At 41.0% G+C, this 15331-nt stretch overlaps 1 long non-coding RNA gene across 3 annotated transcripts in view; it reads left to right on the top strand.

Annotated features, from left to right (window-relative positions):
• Nucleotides 1-15331, top strand: part of LOC109316868 — a 37256-nt gene that overhangs the window by 6256 nt on the left and 15669 nt on the right. The window contains exons 2-3 of one of the 3 annotated variants that reach the window (XR_002102934.1): nucleotides 11986-12312; nucleotides 13200-13245. This is a non-coding gene — a long non-coding RNA (uncharacterized LOC109316868). The remainder of the gene's footprint in view (nucleotides 1-11985; nucleotides 12313-13199; nucleotides 13246-15331) is intronic. The other 2 variants (XR_002102935.1, XR_002102936.1) reach the window with 2 other exon arrangements.

Below are 15331 nucleotides of genomic sequence, written 5' to 3' on the forward strand. Positions count from 1 at the left end.
CTAAGGTGGCACCAGTTGCCCATGCTTAAAAGTAGTTTCAGATGTTGATGTATGAACAATCCAGGGTTAAAAGGTTCAAGGGCCATCTAAAATTAATGTGTAACAAGTTCTAAAGACTATTAATGTTCCAGAAAATATGAAACGTGAGGAAAATTGGGAGAATTGGGATTATTTGATAAACTGAAAATTGTTTGTCTAGTTGTGAGGCAGGGATTTTTGTGGGTGATATTTTTTATTGGATCAACTGCATGGTTGAGATAGACAAGCTTCAGGTATCACAGTACCCTTCCTCAGGTCTCTGACAAGGAGGCAGATACAGTCTAGTTGTAATATCTATATACCAGTAATGTGTACATTTGAAGAAAATATGGATGAATTTAGGCAAATTTGCTGTCATTCTATTTAGGATCTTCACATCAACTGAATTTTGGTGCAAAAAAGGAAAGTAAAGATGAATGAGGTCCTTTATCTTTGGCCGTTGGGGAATGCATCTAAAGGTGAGATTCTGTCATAGTATAAATCAAGATATCTACCACGATCGGTAGAATTACAATGATTTACAATGGATGAGGATTTCATTTTATGTCTAGATTTATTTGAGGAAGCTCATATAAAGCAAGAGCTTCATAGAAATTAACCAAGCTGATTATGGAAAGGTTGGGCAGTTGTTGGGTGAAATAAGCAAAAGATTTGGAGGCAAAACAATCTCACTGAAGTATGTGAAATAGCAGTCATGAAGACTGTAAGTGAAGACAAAGCATTTTTGTCCTGAAATTGCTTAATGAAAGCAGGGCTGACTAAACAGTAGCACTGGTTTTCGGTGACCTTTAATAAAGAAAAGGCAGTCTGTCTGTCATTATGCAAATTCAAGAACATCTGTTCCATGAAACCCTGTAATAATGCCCAAGGTCTGTATAGTGCAAGAAGAAAAACTGTTTTGACAATGGTTCACAGAAAATACTGGAATTAACCAGCCAGCTTGCTTTTCTAGTCCTAGTCTAACTAAAGGGTAGGGGGAAGGTCTTTGGCTGGTGAAAATTGCCACAGTTCCATGAAGCTGGTTTCTGAGACCGCAGCTTAATGCAACTTACTGCCAAAGCTGGAGAGGTGAATTGAATCCACAATTTTTATCAAAGTATTAGCATTTCATTAATAATGAAACCAAAATCCAAGCAGCATCTGATGTGGGATGCAATGTGAAGTATTTATAACATGTCTGAAATCTTTCCATAGAACCCAAAAAAGGGGCACAAAACATTGTTATCAGGATGTTGCCAATGACCAACTGCAGATTGCCTTTGCCTGAGACAATGATGAGATTACATAACAATAACTGGATATATTAGTTCTGTTTGATGCTTAATAAACCTCACCAAATACCTATTAAACTCTTTTGATTTTTTGCAAGACCATTGTAATGACATAATTATACAGTCTAAGTTGTGGATTAGACTACTATGGATTTGAGCACTCGAGTATAGGAGAATTTTTGTAACTTATTGGTAGCTAAGTGATATGAGCATAGAAATCCTAAACCTGAATAAATAGTAACACTGACTGTCCCTGTCAGAAAGGACACACAATCTGATTTCACCCTTCCAGTTGTGCTTGCTCAGACCAAGTCACAGTGCAGTAGTTGAGATTATGGGCTTGCATTTGCACCAGACTCTTTCCTTCTTGGCCCAGCTAGTGTTTTCAGAAGCAATTTCCTTTGTGCTTGCAGTTAAATGCTAGCTGCCTCCCCCATCGTAGACTGGAGGAAGAGCTTGTTAAGGCTTCTTTGCATTGTAGCACGTGTCTGATGTTATTCAATGTTTTGTTTTGAGTCATGAACATTTCTATAAGGTTATGGGATAACCAGTTCCCTCTCCAGAAGCCTCTCTTTTTCTAAATACCCTTGCTTGTGTGGTTAAATAACACCTATACACTCCTTCAGACAAATGGCCTGGGAAATGTGCTGAGAGTCACTGAGACAATATTTCCTCTATATTAAAAGCAAGACATAAATTAAAAAATTAAAGATGCCAGCATACAGACAGATGTGCAGGAAGTGAAACTTTTTCAAACTTCCAGGTTTTGAAGGTTAATAAAGTACTCCTTTGGCCTCGAATCCTACCTTTTTGTGGTGCAAAGCTACAAATAACAAGAGGCCATTACTAGTCTGAGATTCACTAATGAGATCTGCAGTTGCCATTGGCAAGTGGTGTTGGATCTTGTGAGAAGAATGGGAGAGATGGCTTAAAATTACTGTGTGGTCTGTTTGCTTTTTTAAGTAACAGGGAAAGGATCTCTCCGTTAGTGGGACATTTTAAATACTGGGCTAATGAAGAAAAAGCAGTATGACATAGCCTATCCTGTATTCCTTGAGTGCATTTGCCTGCCTTGCACAAAGCATAAGGGGCAAAACCTAATAGAATTCTCCTGCTTGTTATTGCCTTTTTCTCTCATCATATACTATGTTCTGTTTTAATTTTGTGTAAACAGGTAGAATGGATAATCTTATTGTATACTTTTAGCAAAAGCTGTAAATTACATAAATATGGCTACTTTATATTACTGTATTGTTTTAGCAAATGCTGTAAAGAAACTACTACTGTTACTACAATATTTATCTGGAAGCTAAAATGGGTAAAGTCTTTTTTAAGGTATACTAGCTATTTAATATAGTTAGGATAACTTGGTACTGGGAAACTATTCTTCACAGTTTAAGTATACAATTGTTCTTGTAACCAATGTAATGGTGTCAAAGAAGAGCACATTGTGAGATTTCCAAAATGATACAGCATCCATAGCTCTTATTGAGATCAGTGAGAGCTACTGAGGTTCTTATGAAAATCTGGCCGTTTATCATCTAAGCAGGTTGTGAATACCTAAGTTTTCTTAAACTATAGGTTAATATTACAGCATAGTTAGCTTAGTTTTTATTTGAAGAAATACATCTCTGGACTCTAGGGGCCTGATCCTATTCCATCTATAAGGTGTCTATGTACAGTCCTGTTCTAGTTTCTTGGAGTCTCTGAAAGTATGTTAACACAGAAGAGGGAAGGGTGTCCTCTTCTCCTTGCCATTTTCTGTGAGTTAGTTTTATGGCTAAGATGAAACTGCATTATAAAAATAGATGCATTAATGGATTTTCAGGGACTCAAGACAAGTGGATAGGATAGCACTTGGGTATCCAAGTCCTATTTAAATTCCTGATAGATGGATTAGGATCTGGGTCTAGGAGTTTGTGCACATACCAAAGAAAAATGGCTATAGCAAATCTCTTACTCCACTAGAATTGTTATTCAGTGGGCATGTCTACATGAGATGCTACCTTGCCATAGCAATGAGTTATGGTGATGTAGCTCATTGCTATGGCAATGTAGTGTAAGTGTGCACAAACCATGACACTGCTGCTACTGTGCAGTAGTCACAAACTACTATTCAGTAGCTCTACTACTGTGCGGTAGTGTTGGAAGTGACCTGTGTGGAACTGGGACTACACAGTACCCGCAGCAAGTATTAAATGACTGCATAGTAACAGCCATGCAGTTGGGTGCACATGTAGCTGTGCCCAGTAACAACTATGTTATCAAGGATTAGGAGAACCACAGTAGATAAAATAGAAAATCCTTGTGGCAGATCATCCTGGCAATCTCACTATAGTATTCTAGCATTCTCACTTTTGAAGAGACCCTTCCCACTTCTGTAAAAGGCCAGGAAACTTGCCACACATGCTACATTTTGGTACATGCACTGAAGGCAAGCATATTTAGACTGTATCACACAAATGGGAAAAGTCAGTTCCAGAGGCAGGAGTTTCTTATGGAAAACACATTAACAGGGTCTCCCTGAAACAGGTGAAAGGCATCAACTTTAGCAGCGTCAGGTACTGCAACTATCACAATTTGTCACAGAGAGAATGATGGCCCATCAGATAGCCAGGAACCAAATCAATAGCATCATCATTTCTATGTGAAAACTCACTGACAGCCAGTGCCCATCTTAAGGCACCAAATGTCAGCTAGTCTCTTTTTTTTTTACACATACCTCCTTAAGGCCCATACTAAACCTGATTACTCATGTTTCATAAGGTGAGATAAGAATTTCAGCAAGGATTTTACACGGAGCATGTTCTCATCCATGCCAATCCTCAGAGGACACATCTGTTGAACAGAAGGCACTGTTAATAATAAATGCTGGGGTTCACTCAACTGCATGCACAAGAGTCAGTAGTGGTGAAGGAAAAATGGCATGTAAAGGTTTCCTAGGTTTCCCAGTGGAAAAAACAAAAACCAGTACCCATGATCATTGCTTTATAGGCAGAAGGTAAAGAAGGGTGGCACCTTAGAGACTAACTGGTTCAGAGGGCATGGTTTTGTGGGCAACAACCTTTTTATCAGATGTTAGGAATAGAACTTAGCTTCTAAGTCCTTCTGCCTGACTTGAGGCTAACATGGTTAACCACTTCTCTGGCTGCTGGCCACGCTCCCCAATTTTTCAGCTAGTGTGTCTTGGGAACACTGGAGTTTCTCTTCCTCTCAGCTCTGTGCTACCAGGGGATTTTCCTTGCACCAAACAGCACACTTCAAAGGTTGGACCATCAGTAGTGAGACACAAGATGAGATGCTGCACTAGAGAATCTGGCCAGTTGCTGGCCCTCTAAGGCAGTGGTTTCCAAACTTTTTTGATCGTGCACCCCTATCAGTAAAAAATTTTTGAGCACGCACCCCCAATATATGTATATTTATATTCACGCACCCCTATTAGTAAAAAATTTTTGAGCACCCCCCCAATATATGTATATTTAAATAAATATAAATAGAAGTTTTAATATTTTCTTCCCGCACCCCAACAGATCATCTTGCGTGCCCCACTTTGGCGACCACTGCTCTAAGGGACTGTTACACAAGTTTTTTGTGGATGGTGAAGAAAACAGCAAGTGGTTTTCTAAGTTGCTATGATCAGAGTGGTACACAACCAGCATGGGCTTCTTCCTTCTACTTTGCAGTTCAGGGGATGGGAGGCCTGAAAAGTGCTGCTCATTTCTATTTCGGTTCTTCTCCAATAAAACATTCCCCCATCTGCAAATCTATTACCTGACCACCATAACACCAATGTTTGGATCAGGAATCTATTAGGGCTGCGTGAAATTTTGCCAGCTGTTTTGTTTTGATGCTGTTTTAACTTGTTTTGAGCTCAAAACAGTGAAAGTGAAAGAAGATGAAGGGCTTCAAAACAGCCTCAAAACAAAACAGGGCCAGCCAAAATGTTTCAAAAGTTTCAAAATGTTTCAAGCTTCAAAGCAGCAGCCAGGTGATGGGAGGCAGGGGAGAGCCAGGGCTGCACTCTGAGCAGCTCCGCAGCCCTATGTGGCTCAGCCTGGCAGGGAGCACAGCACTGCCTCTCCCCTCCTCCCACTGCTGGGCTGTGCTCTGTGGGGCTGGCGGAGCTGATGGGAGCACAGCACTGGCTCTGCCTGTTGTCCGACACCAGGCTGCACTCCTATCAGCTCCACCAGCCCCATGGAGCCCAGCCCAGTGGCGGGAGGTGGGCAGAGCCAGCAGTATGCTCTGCCTCTCACTACTGGGCTGACTTCCACAGGGCTGTGAGCCACTGGGAGCTGAGCCTGGTGGAGGGAGGCAGAGCGCAAGGCCAGGGCTGTGTGCTGTCACCCTCTACCAGGCAGCAAGCTGCTGGGTGCTGAGCCCAGTGGTGGGAGGTAGAGGACAGCACAGGCACTGCACTCCATCTTCCATCAGTGGGCTCAGTGCCCAATGGCTTGCTGCCCAGTGAGGGGGGCAGCATGCAGTGCCCAGCATCAGCTCCCAGCTCCATGTAACTAAGCCCAGTGGGGGGAAGTGGAGCACAGTGCCAGGGCTGCACTCCTCCCTCCACCAGGCTCAGGTCCCAGCACTGGTCCCAGGCGGCAGCGGCAGCCTCCCGCCTACACCCCTGGGAGGGCTCTGCTGGACTCCTCTGGGGGTATGGGCCCCTGATCTGCCTGCAATTTCAGGAGACTGCTCCTCCTCCAGTTTCATGCTTCCCCATTATAGCCTGTGGGGCTATAAACTTGAAACAATGTTGAAACAGCGAAACTGTTTCAATGAAACGAAATGGAACAGTGCTTTGAAAACTAAACTAAACTCAAAATGAAGCACTGTTCTGTCGAAATGCTGAAACAGAAGTCAAAGGGAAATGGTGCTATTTTGCACAGCCCTAGAATCTATCCCTCTCTTTTACAAACACTTGAATAGCATTTCAACTAGGCTAAGACCATAATCAGTCCTACAAGTTTCCATGCTGTATATCAGCAATCAAGTACTAGGGCAGAGACAAAAATTTCAAATTGCAAATCAAAGATCAAGGTTATTTTGTAATTTACTTAATAGGTTTGTAACTTGAAAATACTCTATACAGAAGAAAAAAATGATAGCTATTGATGTAAGACTCATTTCACAATAGGGGAAGCTAACATTTTAATTATAGATCGCCACCAGCAGCTTCATACTTAATGTTTCAGCTTCATTTTCATGAGAACTATATTCCTCCCCTTTGAGAAAGCAGATAAAAAAAAAGTGTCATCTTAAACTGCCTTATTTGAAAAAATTTACTTTAATTCTTATTCATAAAAACTTTTTTAATTTTTTTAAATGAAATGAATATGCACTTATATCACTGATACAAGTCTGCAGATGTAATTTCTTTTTAACAACATGTTGTGTGATTATTGTATAATATACCATAAATTACTCCTTTACAAAATTATGATTAACCTGATTTCTTTCTTCAAAGGTCTCAATCTGAAATTTTGTTTTAACTCCTTACAGAAAACTTTATTCAGATCTGAAGCTTGCCAGAACAAACCAGCCAAATGATGTCAATGATTAACACCTTATTAGACTTTACCTTGTCAAGTTTGCACTCTTTGGACGTGTCCATATCATCAAAGAAAATAATCTTGTTTGGTCAAACAAATAACACATTCAGTTAACTAATTTTATATCTGGAGACAGGGAGAGAGGGAGGAGAGAGAGATCATTTATTTATGGTGTGATTCATACTTTAAAGCCATCATTTATTTATACTGTTGATGCAGTTTACTTACCAGCTTCATTATCACAGTTGACCATACCTTCAAATAGCACAGGGTTATGTATACTTTGAAGACAAAGCACCTATATCCACTTGGCTGTTAGTGAAGCTTTTCAGCAGATATTGAACAAACGTACACATGCACTGGTATTTCAGAACATGAGAGCAAAATAATATTCAATACATAATTTATACTTCCAGTATTCATATGCTTTATGTGCTGATGAATTAGTGCTGTGCTGATGTAATTCAGTGTGCATTAAAGAGCAGATTATAGCTTGTGTGCACTGTAACATTGTTATTTTGTGGGACTGGATTCTGAGATTAATTTCTCTGAGGCCTGATTCTGAAAAAATATTTATTTGGCTTCCATGATGTGCCAGCACACAGAATTATATTCATATGTGTCCCTGGACTCATTTTTGGGCTTTACACAGCATGGCAACTCTACTAATTTTCATTCTTTTGAGGGCAGGTGTGAAATGGGCTCTCAGATTATATCATTATTAAATATAGTTTTTAATCCTAGGAATATGCAGTGTCTTTACAAATTCAAAAGTACTTGATTTGGAATTGATCCTGACACCTTTAACCCCTCATGCTCCCATTCACTTCAGTAGGAGTTCTTAAGTGTTCAGAGTATTTAGACTTAGGGTCCTAGGACTTCAAATACACTAAAAATAGGTATGGGTCTGCCAGCATTTCTATTACAACATCCAGATGCAAACAGGGGAGCGGAATGTTTGGGATGAAATTGATTTCAGTGCATCTTACTTGTATAAATACGAGTTTGTCACATCAGGCCTTTTTTAGTTTTAGGACTGTTCAGGAACTCTTTTTTTTTTTAACAAACACTGAGGAAAATACCAAGTTGACAAAACAGGATATCAATGACATGATGTGCATGTAGCATATTGTGTACATCAGCAGCTGCTTAGAAGGCTTCTTTTAATTTCACACCAAAAGGAGCTGATGACAAGATTAGAAAAAAAGTAATAATATTAGACAAGGAAGCAGCTGTGACACAAATGTCTTGCCTTTGGACAGTACATTACCATCCGCGTGACCTTGAAAGATGTCTTCTCAAGTTCTTTAAAGAAGAAAAGGAACAAAAGTTCACTAAGAGAGCCTACTGAAATCAATGGAAACACTTTTACTGATATCAGAAGGCAGTGCATTGTGCTGCAAGGCTTTCCTTGTCATTAAATGGGAACAGGACCTGTGCTGCTCTATAACTCACAGCTGTATCTTTCTTTCGCCCTGTTGGCAATGCTGTAGCACTGAATGATAGCCATTCAAACTACAGCAGTTCTGCTACAGATGTGTAGTGTACATCAATACCCAATTTGCTTCTGCCTGAATTTGCACTAGCACAGAGATTGGAAGGCAGCATTGCCAGCACTTGCACTTTTATGACAACCCATAATGAAATACTCATTTCTAACACAGAGACACTTGATTACATGAGAATTTCAGCTTTCATTAAAAAAAAAAAAAGTAAAGCTTATGCCTCTTGGTGGCAGTGAGAAGATTGAAAACATAAATTGCCTGTACTGAGAAGTTTCTAAATGCTAGAATACAAATAGAAGGACCCCCAACTCATTAATTTTTAATAATATGATTTTTAAGTAAATCTCATTATTTTCTGGAACTCAGCTTAGTTTTTGAATATTCATATGTTCTCAGATCCAGGTCTTCATATCTGATACTAGATCCTCAGGAAAGGCTAGTCTGACCTAATGGTTTATGCCAAACCTTGGAAATCTTTGCATCTTACTATGTGGAACAATACTCTCGAGCTAACTTCCTGAGTGAACAGTACTGCTAATGTTAGCTAGAAAAAGTATATTAATGGCAGCCTAATAAGGTAGTCAAAGGTAAAAAGTTCTGACTATAAATGAATCATTTTAAGTGAATTTAGGGAAATGGAGGAGCAAGATAAGTATTTTGAAAATACAACAAACTTAGTTATCCTACCTAAGGCTTTGGCCCTGGAAATTCTTAGGAATTTGGTTCCATGACCGTTTTCATTGAGTCAATTAAAAGTAGGGTTAAAAGGAGGTGGCTCTGTAAATCAGATCCTATATAATAGCATGCTGATGTCAAGTAGCAGAAAGCTGGCATAAATAGGTACTGTACATTAATGGGCAGAACTGACTTGACTGGAAACAATTTGCCTGTGGTGAGTGATGAGGAACAGGCGTGCTTTCATTGAGCACAGGTGCTACACCAGCGCTCGTTGGTACTCTCTATATCTCATGTGTGACACTGCACCTGAGTCCTGTGATCTGGCCTTCTCCTAGGTAATTGTGTCAGCCAACACTATTTTTTTTTATAGTGACGTGGCTGATCTGGTCTGTGTCCCTTGTGGCTTTGGGCCTGCCTTCCTCACTTACCGTCTTTTAACCTCAATCTACCACAGTGTACTCTTGTTCTCCTCTCCTGCTGCCAACACCTGCACCTCTTTGTCCATGGTACTATGCTAATTGCATTACTTAGGCTGCACTTGGTAACTGACTGCTGTGAGGTGTGGCTGAAACTATTACGTGCTGTCTCCTGGTGTCTAATGCTGTATATGGATATTTGGGGAGGTTATGGGGAGGTTAGATTGCATTAAAAATGGCCACCTGATCTAATTTAGTTCGCTCAGGTGTGGACCTTGCACTAGTTAGGTAGATCTAAGTATGAACTGTACAGAAGTTCAGGATAATTAGATCAGTCTAAATATGGCAGTCAGCAGACCTGATCTAAGTTAACCGTCTCTCTGAGGTACACTCAATTTAAATTGGGTTGGCCATTTTTAGACTGATGTAACTCTCCTGAACTTTTGTACAATTCCCAGCTCAGCCCCTGGGCTGGGAAAGCCCCACTGTGAGCCCCAGGGCTGTGCTTTTCCTCCACCCCCACAACACTGAGCTGTTTTTACCCCCTCCCTCTCCCACTCCATCCCTCCCACCCATGCCTAGATGGACAACTCCCCCCACAAGCTACTCCCAGTGCCAATTTTACTGGCGTTTGCCAGCGCTGGGAGCGGACCAAGTAAGTTGGGCTGGGGGGGAGGGGCGGGTTGTTTTGCTGGGGGGGTGTTACTTGTCTGGTGATTTCCGCCCTCCCCCCTCAATTATCCCCATGGATGCTGCCTTCCTTCTCAATTCCCCTGTGGACCATCTCATCCCCTCCAGAGACTGCTTGCCCCCCCATCTCCACTTGCTAGCCCCCCCATCCTGACTTACCCTAGATCAGGTGGCCATTTTTAACTCCATCTATCCTCCCTGTAACCTCCCCAAATGTCTGTACACAACCTAAGTGTCAGCTAGCAATTGTATTGTCTATATTTATCTGAGCCTCTGAAGAGCTGGTTAGGATCTGCTCTGTTACTATGGGGTTCTGTTGTGCAGTGCATTTCACTGTGTCACTGGTTACTTACTGTATTGATGCCTTTTCTTTGAATGTCCACTGCCTTGCTAAAGCTGGAACTACCCTAAAATGGTTCTTCATGTATGAGTTTCAACAGAAGAGAGAAAAACTTATATCTTATTCATTTAGGTCCTGATACAGCAAAGCACTTCAGTACATGAGAAATCCCATTGAAGTGAGAGAACCTACTTGTGTACTTAAAGTACACATGATTATTAATAAAGTGTCTTGCTCCTTAATCTTTGATAATACATTTAATGTCTGTGGTATAATCTAGACAACAGTGTAAAACCATTTAATAAAACTATGTTTTAACAAAGGGCTTATTTGTCTTGGTTTTTTTTTTATCATTCAAACATGTACTATGCTGGTTTTTGATCATTCAGCTTTTTGATGTATACATAAACTAGTTTATAGGAGGTAAATCCAGGTACCACTTCCTATAGCTAATGTTTCCCAGCACTTTCAGGGCAAGACCTGCTTATAGTTCTTTACAGTTTTTTCAGACTTTCACCATTAGCCTTGAATTTTCATGCCAGTATCTTACTCGGGCTGCATTTTTGTGGGAAATTTCAGTTAAAAATGTTTAGCCGCTTCAAAGGAGAAAGAAGAGGGATAGCTTTATTTGCCCATATTTATAAAGTTTCTATGACCATGTAATGGAGATTTTGGAACAGGGACTTGACATTTGGCAGGGAAAGACTTTCCCTGAAGTTAAGTATGTGTTTTTTGCCATTGCTGTGAAAATTTGCCTAAATCATAGTGTTCAGAAAAACCTCAGTTTGCACATGTTTGGAAACTATTTTGGCAGTTAATGGAGAAGAAGCAGGAACTGGATATGGGGGATAGGATCAGAAAGGGTAGGGAAAGACTTGGGGAAAATAGGCAAGGGCAGGTAGGTTGGTACCCACTAGTGCCCAGTGTCCTACAAAAAATGGTAAGTGCTCAGAAGAAGCACATCACTTTAACAATCTTAAGTATAAAGATGTAGGTAGGTGTTAAAATGCCATCATCTTAAACTGAAGGCTATATCATGGGTACAAAGTAGATGGAACAAATTAAGGATCTGCAATAATTTTAGCTCTAGCATATGTTAACTTTTGAGTGTTTGACATTGTAGCCATAATGTTCTTTTAATGTATTCCTTTTGATATTTTCCATATATCATCCTCTGGTCTCTGAAAAATATTAAGTTATGTTTAGCATATTTGCCTTATTATCATTGTCCAAATCTATAACCACTATTGTGCTGACATCTGGGAAATGAAGCAGTTCAGAACATGCAGTACTAACAAATAAAAACCATTGATAAGTTAACTGTGCATGTCCTAACAATTCACTGGCTACACAGTTAATATTAGCATAGGCTGGGGAAATCATTTGACCATGAATATGCATGTTTTTATAGCAGGTGCTGGGTAGCACCAGATACAGTTAAAGAGCACTTTGATTATAGAAAGTGATTTTTTTCTTTTTCTTTTATTTTGGAAGTGGCATTGAAAGGCCCTTGTCTGTCTTCAAAGAGCACCTGGTTGCTCTCAAGTATATTTGCCCACCTGCTCCTGCTTTTCTGTGTGGTAAACCTGGAAATGAGATGGTGAAGCTACCCTGGAGTTGCCACCCTCTGCTGCTTTCAAGCACACCTGAGAGAGCTATCCTGGGAGAAGCAACAAGGAGGCCCCTTGGAGCAGCTCCAACGCATTATATTTAGGTTTGGCACATACAAGTGGGAGCAGTGAGAGGTGCTCACCAGCAAGTGGTATTCAAGAGCAGTGCTCACCAGGAAGATGGTGATGCACTGTTGACACGGTGCCTCAAGTTTGTATCTTCTCATTGCATTTACTCTGTCTGCAAGTCACAAAGCTTCTACCTAATTTTGTCCTGGTCTCTGCAGCCAGCCTGGGTTATTCCCATTTTGTGCATAAGCAGTGAAGTTTCGCTTTAGCCAAATGGGCCCTCAGTCGCACCTTTGTAACTTCAGTGTTTCAAAACCCCGCTCTCAGCAACACCTGCATAGGCCCATTTGCCCTAAATAGTTTGCTAAGGTTTTACCAAAAGCAGGATGTGAAAGAGTGATGTTTGTTCGCATCATTGTCTCGGCAGGCATGAATTGGCCTGCAAACCCTGTGTAGTACAGGGTTGATATGAAAGGGGGGCCCTTTTTTGCCCACATGTATGTGCTTCAGTAGAGAAAGAATCTCCCTTGTCTTGTCTACATCAAATGTCAAACAAGACAAGCCAGAATTTTTCCTTGCTGTAACATGGATGCTGTATAGATTCTTGCAATAGGAGTTTCTCTCTTTATGGTCAATGTCTTACTGAGTCTGATTTCTTTTATTCTCCTGATGCTCAAGATCAGTGAAGGTGGGGGGTAAAATAGATATGCTACCTTGATTAAAGCCAAAGGAATGCAAGTGAGCTACTTTAAAACAGAGAAAGTGCTGCTGGTAACATTTATAGAAAGTTAAGATTATGTTTAGGCTGCTGTGCAATTAATTTGGAAATTCATCTACACTAAGATATTTTTGGAACATGATACTAAGATATCGTTAAGCTTTTATAATCCACAAGTGGTTCTGAGATTTGTGCGATGCACTATTTAATTATCTCTTAAATGAAAATGTGGTGGTTCATAGTCTTCCTAAAATAAATATTTATATATACTATATATTCATATGCACTATCCACACATTTTTATTTTGCAGTACAAGACATGCTGACAGAGATTAAAAACACCGCAACAGCAAAAAGGTACTTGGATAGCTTGCAACTGCAAAATATGTACCTTTATCTGACTCAGTTTTAGCATCTGTCTTCCAATTCATAACAGCTCATTCCACATAAAACTATAATCACCTCTGAAGCCTCTTTTCTTCAGACGCTGACATTGCAGGCACCTTGGGGCTGTAGCAAATAAAAACCTAAGTGGAAGTTTAAGTCCCACAGGTAAAAATGGTTAAGCTGCAAAGCGCTCTTATTGCAGTCTTTAATAAACCCTTCATTCTGTGGGACTGCAAATGGTTTATACAGTAACTAATAATACCTGTTTTATTTATGAAGGTGGTCCCAAAAGATGTAGCATGTATTTTGGGATAGGGTCAATAAAAAGACATTTCCATCGAGACCGTTTCTTCAGAAATGAATGTGCTGTTCAATTTGAAGAAGAATTTTTAGAATGGTCCTTGTCTTGAGGGAGAAGCATGTAAAAATTGCTTTTCCCTGTTGCGGCTGGGTGTTGGGTTGGGAGGCAGATGGGTGCAAGGACAAGGCTTCTCATGACCCCAATACTGTTGGGCAGAGATTCCTCCTCTGCTCTGCTTTCTGACTGCTGAGTACTCCCTTCCCTTCCTCCCCACCCCAGCCAAAGCAATACGTACGTCAGATGGGCTCCAAGCCCAGTTGACCAGTGGCAGGGCTCCAGGGAACAAAGATGCAGGGCTTTGAGTGGCTTGCTGAATTTCCAAAGGGCCGCACCAAGCCCCTGATTCTGGCCCAAGCCCTGAAGGTATCTATCACTATTACCATGCATTCCCCTCACCTCCCTGAAGGGCTCCATCTTGCCTTACCTCCAGGGCCAGCCCCTTTCCTCTGCCTGGGCTGCTCACAGCAGGCAGCAGGGAGGTTGCAAGTGACTGTACCCAGGTCCATGGAGCCTAGCTATTAGTTACTAGTCCCTCCTTCTCCTCCCTTCTGTCCTCTACTGTTCTGTCCACAGGCAGGCTGAGAGCTGCCATACTTATTCAGTTTTTAACCATTGTAATGACAACAGATTAAAAGGAAATTTTAATAGGTGTGTACTAGGGGTGTGCGAAATGGGCCGTATTTGATTCACATTCAGGTTTGGCCTGAACTGGGGACAGTGATTCTATTTCTTGATTCAGATCACTGTCCTTGATTTGATTTGGCTGAATCCAAATCTGAAGATTTGATGCTGATTTGAAGAATCAACGATTTGTCCATTGACACAACTTTAAATGTTTTTTCTACGTACCTCAAGTTACCAGGCATGGCATATGACTGCTGTGATGCTGGGGCAGATGGAGTGTCCCACAGGAGTGTGGGAGCCCCCCCAGCATGCTTGGTGGTGAACCCAGAAGTGGACCAGAAGTACTTCTGCTCCATGTACTCCAGCATCACAGCGATTATGAGCCATTCCTGCTACCTCAAGGTATGTAGAAAAAACTTTTAAAGCTGTGTCTATGTCTGAATCGTTGATTCTCTGAATCAGGATTGGATCTTCAGATTTGGATGCAGCTGAATCGAATTGGGGACAGTGATCTGAATCAACTAATTGAATCGCTGTTCCTGATTCGAGCCACATCTGAATAGGGCCTACTTTGCACACCTCTGCTGACCACTTGTTAAATTAGGCATAATTTAACCACCCCATTTGCACCTTTCTTGCAGGCAGGAGTACTGCATGTTTTGGGTCAGGCCTTGTCCAAAGTTCACTGTTGTAACTCTCGAATGTTTCTATAGCAGCACCCAGGGTGCCTGTAGTCTTGTGGGATGCCTGGTACAATGAGCTGTAATAGCATGCGATTAATTGGCATGCTTCAGCAGGGTTGGCATCTCATGTATTCAGCGTCCCTGTACCTCAACATGGCAGTGGGTGCACTTTAACCAAAGCTTGTCAAAATGAAGCACTGGACACTGAACACACAAAATGTTGTGGGTGCTTTAATTAGAGCAGCTCTTGAAAGCCACTCTAATTAAAGCACCCTCTCACCCCCAGAGCACATGTAAAGACACCCCTACAGACCAAGCCAATTTGGGGATCTAATTTTACTATGTATGAATACACTGCAAGGAAAATTCCTCAACCCAAGTGGGCATT

This window comes from Crocodylus porosus, unplaced genomic scaffold (genome assembly GCF_001723895.1).
Source record: "Crocodylus porosus isolate Cpor-Errol unplaced genomic scaffold, CroPor_comp1, whole genome shotgun sequence".
Lineage (NCBI taxonomy): Eukaryota > Metazoa > Chordata > Crocodylia > Crocodylidae > Crocodylus > Crocodylus porosus.